Raw genomic sequence first — 10,286 nt, 5'->3', positions numbered from 1 at the left:
GCCGAACCGTGAAGCTAATGTAGATGAATTGAAGATGATGCAATACAATGCTCAAGCTTGTGATATCCTCCTCAATGGCTTGTGCCCGGAAGAATTCAACAAAATCAGTCGTCTTGAGAATGCAAAGGAAATTTGGGATACTTTGATTGATATGCATGAAGGTACCGACTCCGTCAAGGAATCCAAGATGGATGTGCTCCAAAGTCAGCTTGACAAGTTCAAAATGAAGGATAGTGAAGGTGTCGCTGAAATGTACTCTAGGCTTGCTCTTATCACAAATGAGATTGTCGGCTTAGGGAGGAAGAGATGACCGACAGATTCATCATCAAGAAGATCCTAAGAGCATTGGATGGAAAGTATGATACCGTGTGCACATTGATCCAAATGATGTCAAACTACAAAGATCTCAAGCCAACGGAAGTCACTGGAAGAATTGTTGCTCATGAGATGTCACTCAAAGATAAGGAGGAACTTCACAACAAGTCAAGTGGTGCTTACAAAGCCTCATGTGAAGCCCCCACATCATCAGGTGAGAAACAAACCTGTCGGGGGTTGGGTGCGACATATGCCAAAGGATGGCTTACCATGGTGGGAGCGAGTAGAACGTCGCTAGTGCCAGGAAACGGGATTAGGCGAAGGCATGCACGCCGGCGAATCTTACCCAGCTTCGAGGCTCTCCGGGGAGATAACACCCCTACTGCTACTCTGTGGGGTCTCCGCATGATCACTAAGGCGTAGTGACTACAAGGTTGCTCCTAGAGCTGTATTCTGGAGGTTGAAGGAGGCAAGGCTAGCTCTCTTCCTCCTATATGATCTAGTCTAAGGCTAATGGATGCGAACCCTTTGCATGGGTGCCCCGGGGGGTTTATATAGGCCTACCCCCGGGGGTACAATGGTAATCCGGCTGGGCGCGGGTCCCAGCTGTCTGTCTCACAGGCCGCCGTCTTCTCCGCCGACTGCTGGGGCCCGCCGACTCGCGGGCCCCGCCGGTGAGTCCGGCACTGTAGTCGTGCTTCTGATGACGCAGGCTTGGTCATTGGGTCGTGGCAACAGTGCCGCCATCTATCGGGCGATCACTGTTGTTACTCCCCATCTTGTCTGGTTAATGGCGTGTGGGACCCGTAGGAGAGGCTGGCCGACTCTGGGGAGCCGACTCCCACGGGGCCGCCTTCGGGGCGTATCCGCCGTCTTCTATGTTCTCACTGTCCGGCGGGTCCGCCGTCTCTGAGCCGTACAGGTAGGCCATCGTGGCCACAGTGCACCGCTCACTGTGGCTGAGGTCAGGGCTTGGCATGGCAACAGTGCCGGGCCGCACCGGAGACCTCCAGCGGTACGGCACACTGTAGCCATGCTAGCCCCTCGTAAGCAGGAGGTGACGGCCACGCCGTAGTCGTACCCGTCTCGCCTATCGCGACGAGTGTAGCGTCGTGGGCCGACTCCCCGTAGTCGGCTTCCCTGGAAGTCGCTGGCCAGGAGTCGGCTCATCTGATAGTCGTCATCTGAGACTTGGCTCATCTGGGAGTCGTCATTTGAGACTCGGCTCATCTGGGAGTCGCCATTTGAGACTCGGCTCATCTGGGAGTCGTCATCTGAGACTCGGCTTTGAGGGGCGCGACCTGCCCCGATGTCTTGAAAGGTTCTGGGGCTCGGGTTAGCCTACCCGTGGCCCACTACTCCGACAGTAGTCCCCGAAGCTGGTGAGGCTCTGAGAGTGACACGCTATGGGGCCTCAACAGTTTCATTCCTACGGTGGCGGAATCTGGGCCTCACTTGCCGTCTTCCTCTGAGCCGACTATTGGAAGTCGGATTCATAGAGTGCCGTCTTGCCCTTCGAAGAGCTTGAAAGTCGTGGCGGGAGACCAGGCGGCATGCCCAACACGCTTCCCTGCAGCTGCCTGCTACGGTCCTATCGCGCGGCGCCACGCGGCGGGGGCAGTCTGCTGGCCCACGCACGTGATGGGGCGGGCTGTCAGGCGGGGCCCGCCACTACCGCGCCTCGGCACGCGCACGGATCCGCTGCGGCCGTGCAAACGGTTGGGTTACCCACGTTGTTACTGCGCGCAGTAACTTCGTGGGTTAAATCGTGGGGCGGCGTGGGGCTCCGAGCGCAGTTAATCCCCGCTCGCCCCCTCGGCTTCTCAGCCTCGGAGGCTATAAGTAGGGGGGAGGGGTGGAGCGGCAAAGCACACGCGCCCATCTCCCCCGACCCCTGTTTCCTCTTGCCTCGTCTCTCTTTCTTCTTGCCGCCGGCGAGCAGAGCCACACCGCACCAGCCAGCAATGAGCTCTTCCTCCGCCGCCGCGGCTCCGGCCGTGCGTTCCGGCGCGTGGGACGGCTCGGTGGTCGACGACGACCTCATTGACTTCCTCCGCAAGACGCGCCGCCTCCCCGGCGCACACCTCGTGCGAGCCCGCACCGTGCTGGCGAGGGAGATATCGCCGGCGCCGGAGGAGGGAGAGCGGGTCATCTTCCGCTTGCACCTCATGCGCGGTCTGGGGCTGCCGGCGAGCAGTTCTTCCGCTCGTTCTTGGAGTTTCACGGCTCCAGCCGCACCACCTCACCCCGAATACGGTGGTGCTGCTGTCCGCCGTCACCACCCTGTGCGAAGGTTTCCTCGGTGTTCTCCCCACCATCGAGCTGTGGGGAGAATTCTTCTCATCTAATCTCGGCACGCACGTCGCCGGCGTGCCGGCTTAGTGCGGTGCCTACATCGCGATGTGGTGCTCGACGGCCGACAACCCCTTCCCTTCCATCTCGCTGATCAAGTCAGTGAAGATGTGGCAGCGCTCATACTTCTACATGAAGAACCTCGCCTTCGATGGTGACTGGATTAATCTGCCGCCTTATGAAGCCGCCCCCAGCTGGGAGGCTCCCCAGCTAGTCTCATCGAGTCAAGACATTGACTCCCGCCGGAGCCGCCGTCGTAGCGCGACTCCGAGTCTTGACGCAGTCGGAGGGCCTCGTTGGGGCCGACTTGCTTGCCGCCTTCGTGGCGCGCCGAGTCCTCCCGCTCCAAGGCCGGCCTCACCTGATCTATCAGATGAGCGGCCTCCGAGACCCGAGTCGGATGAGCACCAAGGAGATGCCCCGCGCGGAGGTGGCAAACATGGTGAACCATATCGCGAACTACGAGTTCGGGGAGGACTGGCAGTTCGGCAAGGAGCCGTACTCGCGCGCCAACCCCCCACCAGTGGTAAGTCGCATCTCCTTATTGCTTTGTCTTCTTTGCAGCCGAATCCGCTTTCTGATTTTCGTTGGTTTCTTCTGAGCTAGAACCCCCTCATGCAGCCTGCAGCCGGTGTTGCGAGACAGCCCCGCGAGTTCGTCCCCGACCGTGCGGAGAGCGACGTCGACGACCCCGACTTGGGGGCGGCGGCGATGGAAGCCGACGCTGAAGGCGGAGGAGGAGGAGCGAGAAGCGGCCTCAGGTTCTCGGCCACCTTCGCCGACTGGCCTGAGGACGACGCCGAAGGGGAAGTCGCCCCGCGCCATCAGCTAAGAATCGGTCCCTCAGGCGCAGGCTCCTCTGCTGGCCTGGCCGGCCAAGGCGGTGCGAAGAGGCGTCATGCTGGGCCGAGTGCGCCCGGTGGCAAGTTGAAGAAGTTCAAGGGAGCGTCCGCCGCAACCAAGGGGGAGGAGGCGGCTGCGAAGGCCAACCGCTTCCGTAGGGAAGTGAGAAGGCCGCCGCTAGTCTCTGCGTAAGTTTTTCGCTTTGTCTTTATTTTTCTCCGGTGGATCTTGTCCGAGTCTTCTTTTATACTCCTTCCTTTTTTCTTCAGGGCCCCCCTTTCCCTTGAGAGAGTTGCCGTCCCCTCCGTCATGGGGTCGGCAGAGATGTCCGCCAATACTCGGCAGGTCGACCCCGCCGCCGACCTCCGAGAGGCGACGGAGCGGAACACGCGGGAGAAGCGCGACGAGGAGGAGGCCAACCGCCTGGAGAAGGCGGAAACCAAGAAGGCGGCTGCCTCCGCCCAGAAGAAACTGGAGGATGCTGAAGCCGCTCTTGCAGCAAGACAGCGAGCTGAGGAGGCCGTACGTCGCCAATCGGTGTTGCTCGTCCTCCCACTTTCCTCCGCACCGCCGCCTCCGGAATTCACGGGGCAGACCGGGGAAGTCGGCGCCGAGAACCTCGTCGTGGAGAAGGAGAGCGGCGAGGCCTCCATGTCGGACACGCTAGTGCTGCCGCCTCCGCCTCCACCGCCGTCTGGGAGGGCCCACGGCAAACAGCCGGCAGGCCCGCCGGTGCCGCCGACTGAGGACGAGGCGAGGCTGCTTCTTCAGGTTTCCTTGCCAGTGCGCCACCGCCTCGAGAAGGCGACTTCGGCGCCGCGGCCCCTGGAGGTCGGAGCCGCCAGGTCAGCCACCCCGGACACCGAGGCGATGAGTGCCGCGCCCGCTGGGTGGGTGCGCGGATGCGGCACGGGCCCGCTGAACCAGGCGCTTCTGGATGTCCAAGTGAAGCTTCGAGCCAAAGGTGACGCCCTCCAGATCTGCACCAAGGCGCATCTAGCGTCGCGAGCGGCCGTCTGGGTATATTTTCCTCTTTGATTCTTGTTTTTCTTGCTCTTCTCTGTGGGGGCGCGCTAGTGCACCCACTGGGTGTAGTCCCCGAGTTTCGGGCCGGCTGCTGAGCAGGCGGCTCGGAACTCCCTCTAGCGAGTTCCAAGTATTTATTTTGTCTGAAATCTTTGTTTGCAGGAGTATCACAACCTCCGCGCAACTGCCTTCAACCGCAATGTTGAGGAGTTGAACAAGCGGACTGCCGACTTGACGGAAAGCCGGAGTAAGTTCTTTTCCTCTTCTTCACGGGGGCGTGCTGGCGCACCCGCGGGCTGTAGTCCCCGAGATTCGGGCCGACTGCTGAGCAGTCGGGCTAGATCTTCCCGGCGACCTTCATTCTTGACAACTTCGACGTCTCCTTTCTTGTTCTTCTTTCTTCGCGGGGGCGCGCTGGCGCACCCGCGGGCTGTAGGCCCCGAGATTCAGGCCGACTGCTGAGCAGTCGGGCCGGATCTTCCCGGCGACCTTCTTTGCTGACGACTTATTTGTCTCTTTCTTTCGTTCTTCAGGGGCCAACGCTACTCTTCAGGAGCAGCTGGGTGAAGCTAACACCGCCTTGCGTGTCAAAGGGGAGGAGTGCAGCAGGCTCGCCGCGGAGCGCGATCTGCTTACTGCGCAGCTGGCCAAGCAGAAGGAGCTGCTCAAGAAAACGTAGGATGAGGCCGAGAAGAAGGAGGCTGCTCTTCTAGCCGAGTTCGAGAGCGAGCGCTCCTCCTGGACCGACAAGGAGGCGATGCTGACCTCCGGCTTCCACGAGATCGAGGATATCATCGATGGTGAGCTTTCTTTCTTTGAGTCTCCGACTATGTGTTAGGCTGACTTCTGAATTTTCGACTTGCTTTTTGTTTTGGCAAACTTCTTCCCTCGCCACTCGCAGGCAGTCCCTCTGGCCATCGAGGCTGATCCTGAGGCACGAAGGGCAAATGGCAAGGAGATTGCCGCCAACGCTCCCCTGACCGTCGATGAGCAGCTTCTGAGCATCGAGGCCCGTCTTCGTCCGGCCCACCGGCGGATGCGCCGGCTTCAGCGTGCCGGCGCCCAGGCAGTTGCCGCCCTGTGGCCAGACATGCCGGCTCTGCGTACCGCCAGCTGAACTGCCAACTGGTTGGAAGTCGCAGCCGGCCGTCTTGAGGCCTGGAAGGGTTCCTTGGCCCAGGCCGGAGCGCGCCGGGCCTTGGAATTCGTCAAGGCGTGGTATCCGGGGCTGGACCTGGACCGTCTAGCCGTGTTCCGGTCAGAGGCCCAGGCCGAGCTGGAGGCTGTGGAGGGCTCCCTTGTCGAGCGTGCGGCAACCATCGCCGAGTACACGGACACCAGTGTATTCGTCCCCGAGCGTGCCGAAGGCAGTGAGGAGGTGCCACCGGAGTGGTTCGGGATGAACCCAGAATATGGCGAGGACTCGGCGGAGGTGATTGACTCTAGCACCAAGGAAGAAGGCGAGGCGGAGGATGACGGCGAGACGCAGGTGCCAGAAGGCGGAGCGGGCGACCAGCCTCAGCTCGACCGCGCCTCCAGCAACGATCCGCGTCCGACCGGGCCGACTGCCGCAGGCGGCGATCTAGCCGAGACTGCCCAGCCGACTCCCTCGGCGCCTGACACCGCCGTCTCCTCCGACCCTCCGAACCCGTCTGCCGCTCCTTAGGCTGCCTTCTGGCTTTATTTATCTGCTCTAGGAAGTCTTTGATGAACTTGTTAATTTGCACAATTCCACCCTCGGGGTGTATTTTAAACTTCTGTCTGAAGATTCGGCCAATGGGCCTATGCTTATGTAAATATTAATCCGAGTTCTATCTTTCCTCGCTCATTGCTCCTTTGGCTTTTTCCTTTGCTGCCTTCCCCTAGTTGCCGTTTTGCCAGCCAGCTAACCATTCTGCGGACTGCCGCTGTGCCAAATGCCTCACTACTTTGGGGAAAGCAAGTACTTGCCATTCTTTGGAGTGTATTTAACAAGTTCGATAGAAAGCAGCAAGCCGAATATTTGCAAGTCGGCTTGTAAAAGGGGGCTGGAAGCCGGCTTAGGCTATGTTGATGTTTTAGGTCCTTAGCCATTTTTCGTGTGGACGCCCATTCATCCTTACTCCTGCCTACCAATCAGTCGCTCTGCGAGCTGCGGCTTCTGGCAGGAGACGGCTTAGGCGCCGCACACTACTTGTCCGACTTCAGGAAACATTTCATAGCGCTAGACGGCGAGTCCCCGGGCCGACTTAGTCGAGCCCGGTGCCAAGTGGCGTAGCAAGAAGTAGCATACTTGTAGGCATAATTCTTATCATACAGATAATCAAAAGGGGCAGTCCCCGAGCTCATCTCAGGGGGCCCAAAGTCTCGGTACTTTAATACAAAGGGGTAGCGTGATACATACTGAATCAACTGTAAAATCTTTGAAGCAGGTTTGCATTCCATGGTCGTTCCAACTCTTTGCCGGAGTCGTCTCTCTTGCGTGCTCGGGGCTTCTGGGCATCGATCAGGTAGTAGGAGTCATTGCCCAACACCTTGCTGACAATAAAGGGGCCTTCCCAAGGTGCCGACAGCTTGTGCTGGCCGGCTGTCCGCTGGATCAGTCGGAGCACAAGGTCGCCCTCTTGCAAAGATCTTGGCTTGACCTTCCTGTTGTAGTATCTGCGCAGGCTCTGCTGGTACATGCCGGACCGACTGAGTGCCAACAGCCGGCCCTCTTCTAGCAGATCGACGCCGTCTTGACGTGCTTCTTCTGCTTTCTCCTTGGTGTACATGGTGACTCGTGGGGAGTCGAATTCTATGTCCGTCGGGATGACGGCTTCGGCACCATAGACGAGGAAGAAAGGCATGAAGCCGGTTGACTTGTTTGGAGTCATGCGCAGACTCTAGAGGACGGCTGGCAGCTCCTCAAGCCAACAGCCGGCTGAACGCTCCAATGGTTCAACCAGGCGGAGCTTGATGCCGGATAGGATGAGGCCGTTTGCTCGCTCTACCTGGCCGTTTGACTGCGGATGGGCGATGGACGCTAAGTCCAGTCGGATGCCCTGTGTTGCGCAGAAACGGGCCAAGGCTCCTTTGGCAAAATTTGTGCCATTGTTGGTGATGATGCTATGTGGTATGCCATACCGAGTCGTAATGTCGGCGATGAAGGTTACTACAGTCGGACCATTCAATTTCTTGATGGGTTTTGCTTCTATCCACTTGGTGAACTTGTCCACCACGACAAGTAGGTGAGTTAGGCCACCTCGTGCCGTCTTGAATGGTCCCACCATGTCCAAGCCCCAAACCGCAAAGGGCCAAGCGATGGGAATGGTCTTGAGCGCCGAAGCCGGCTGGAGCGGCTTGGAACGGAACATCTGGCACCCTTTGCAGTTTTGGACTAATTCCTTGGCCTCTTCCAGGGCAGTCAGCCAGAAGAAGCCGTGTCGGAAGGCTTTGGCGACGAGTGCCCTTGAAGCCGCATGATGGCCAGACTCGCCTTCATGGATGTCTCTGAGAATTGCTTGGCCTTGTTCTGCCTCGACACAGCGTTGGTAGACACCAGTGACACTGCGCCTGACCAGCTCTCTGTTGACTATGGTATAGGTTGCCGCTCGGTGTTGCACTTGCCGAGCCAGGATTTCATCAGCTGGCAGCTCTCTGTTTACTAGGAACTTAAGGATGGGCTGGGCCCATGAGGGTGCTGCTATTTTTTCGATTGCCACTATTGCGACTTGGACAAGGGTGGCTGGGCTGGGAGGCAGCGGGCTGGGATCCGCGGCCGCTTGCTGGATTGGTGAAGTCCCCGGGCCAAGTTCTCAAGTCTTCAGGCTGACTATCGCAGTCCCCAGGCCGGGTTCTGAAGTCTTCGGGCTGACTGTCGCAGTCCCCGGGCCGACTGCGACTGCGGTATTTTTGGAGCCGTCTGTAAGGATTTTTGTGCCGTCTGTTGGTGCTCTTGAGTCGGATCTGACTTCTTCGGGGGGAGCTGGCACAAAAATGGAGTCTGATTCTGGCGAAGGCTTGATAGACGGCTTGAGGAGGCGCTGAAGGGCGACGCCAGATGGTATTGCTTGACGGGTGGAGCCGACTCGTGCCAGGGCGTCCGCTTGGTCATTGTCATTTCTTGGAATGTGAAGGAATTCACACCCCTCGAAATATCCGCTGAGTTGCTGCACCAGGAAGCGGTAGCTCGCCATGTTTGCATCTTTGGCGTCCCAGTCGCCAGATGACTGCTGGACCACCAAATCGGAGTCGCCGTAGCACAGGATCCGGCAGATGCCGAGTTCTTTGGCAAGCTGGAGCCCGTGAACGAGCGCCTCGTATTCGGCAACGTTGTTGTAGGTGGTGAAGTGGATCTGCAGTGCGTACTTGAGCTTGTCGCCTTTGGGGGAGGTGAGGACGACGCCGGCTCCCAGGCCGGTGCGCATCTTGGAGCCATCGAAATGCATTCGCCAATGGGTGGAGTCAGGTGCTGGCGGCAGGTACTGGGTCTCGGCCCAGTCGACAAGGAAGTCGGCCAGTGCTTGTGACTTGATGGCGGTGCGGGGTTGGTAGTAGATGGTGTAGGGAGCCAGATCTATGGCCCACTTGGCTACTCGGCCTGAAGCATCACGGCTTCCGATGATCTCGGCTAGTGGAGCGGTGCAAACCACAGTGATTGGATGTTCTTGAAAGTAAGGCTTCAACTTCTTGGCGGCGAAATGCACGCCGTAGCACATCTTCTAGTAGTGGGGGTAGTTCTGCTTGGAGGTTGACAGTACCTTGCTCAGGTAATATACCGGTCTCTGGACAGGGAGCGCCTTGCCTTCCTCCTTGCGTTCGACTACGATAACTGTGCTGACTACCCGGCTGGTGGCGGCAATGTATAGGAGCATAGGCTCTTTGGGAGTCGGAGCCGCCAGCACAGCGGGAGTAGTCAACATCTTCTTCAACTCAAGAAATGCTTCATCCGCCTTGTGGTTCCACTCACAAAAGGTGGTCTTCTTCATCAGTTGGTACAAAGGGAGAGCCTTCTCGCCCAACCGACTGATGAATCGGCTGATGGACGCCAAGCAGCCGGTGAACTTCTGCACATCTAACAGTCGGCGGGGGACTGCCATCCTCTCAATGGCTTTGATCTTTACAGGGTTGCACTCTATGCCGCGTTCAGAGACCAGGAAGCCAAGGAGCTGGCCGGCTGGTACTCCGAAGACGCACTTCTCTGGATTGAGCTTGATCTGGAATCGGCGCAGATTCTCAAAGGTTTGTTGGAGATCTTCCAACAATGTTCCCCACTTTTCCGTCTTCACTGCCACATCATCCACGTAGACGTGGGCATTTCTGCCGAGTTGCTTGAGGAGACACTTCTGCATGCAATGCTGAAAGGTGGCGCTGGCATTCCTCAAGCCGAACATCATAGTCAGGTAGCAAAAGGCTCCAAACGGCGTGATGAAGGCAGTCTTCAGTCTGTCTGCCGGGTTCAGCTTGATCTGGTGATATCCTGAGTATGCATCTAAGAAGCTCAACAGCTCGCATCCGGCTATGGAGTCTATCACCTGGTCAATTCTTGGCAGAGCAAATGGATCTTTGGGGCAAGCTTTGTTGAGGCTTGTGTAGTCGATACACATTCGCCACTGCTTGTTCTTCTTCAACACTAGGACTGGGTTCGCCAGCCATTCTGGAAAGAACACCTCCATAATGAAGCCGGCCGCTAGGAGTCGGGCTATATCTTCTCCAACAACTCTTCTTTTCTCTTCTGACAGGCGGCGCAAGGGCAGCCTGACGGGCTTCACATCAGATCGGACATGTAA

This window comes from Triticum aestivum, chromosome 4B, assembly GCF_018294505.1.
Source record: "Triticum aestivum cultivar Chinese Spring chromosome 4B, IWGSC CS RefSeq v2.1, whole genome shotgun sequence".
Lineage (NCBI taxonomy): Eukaryota > Viridiplantae > Streptophyta > Magnoliopsida > Poales > Poaceae > Triticum > Triticum aestivum.
Note: the sequence above shows the minus strand (reverse complement) of the source record.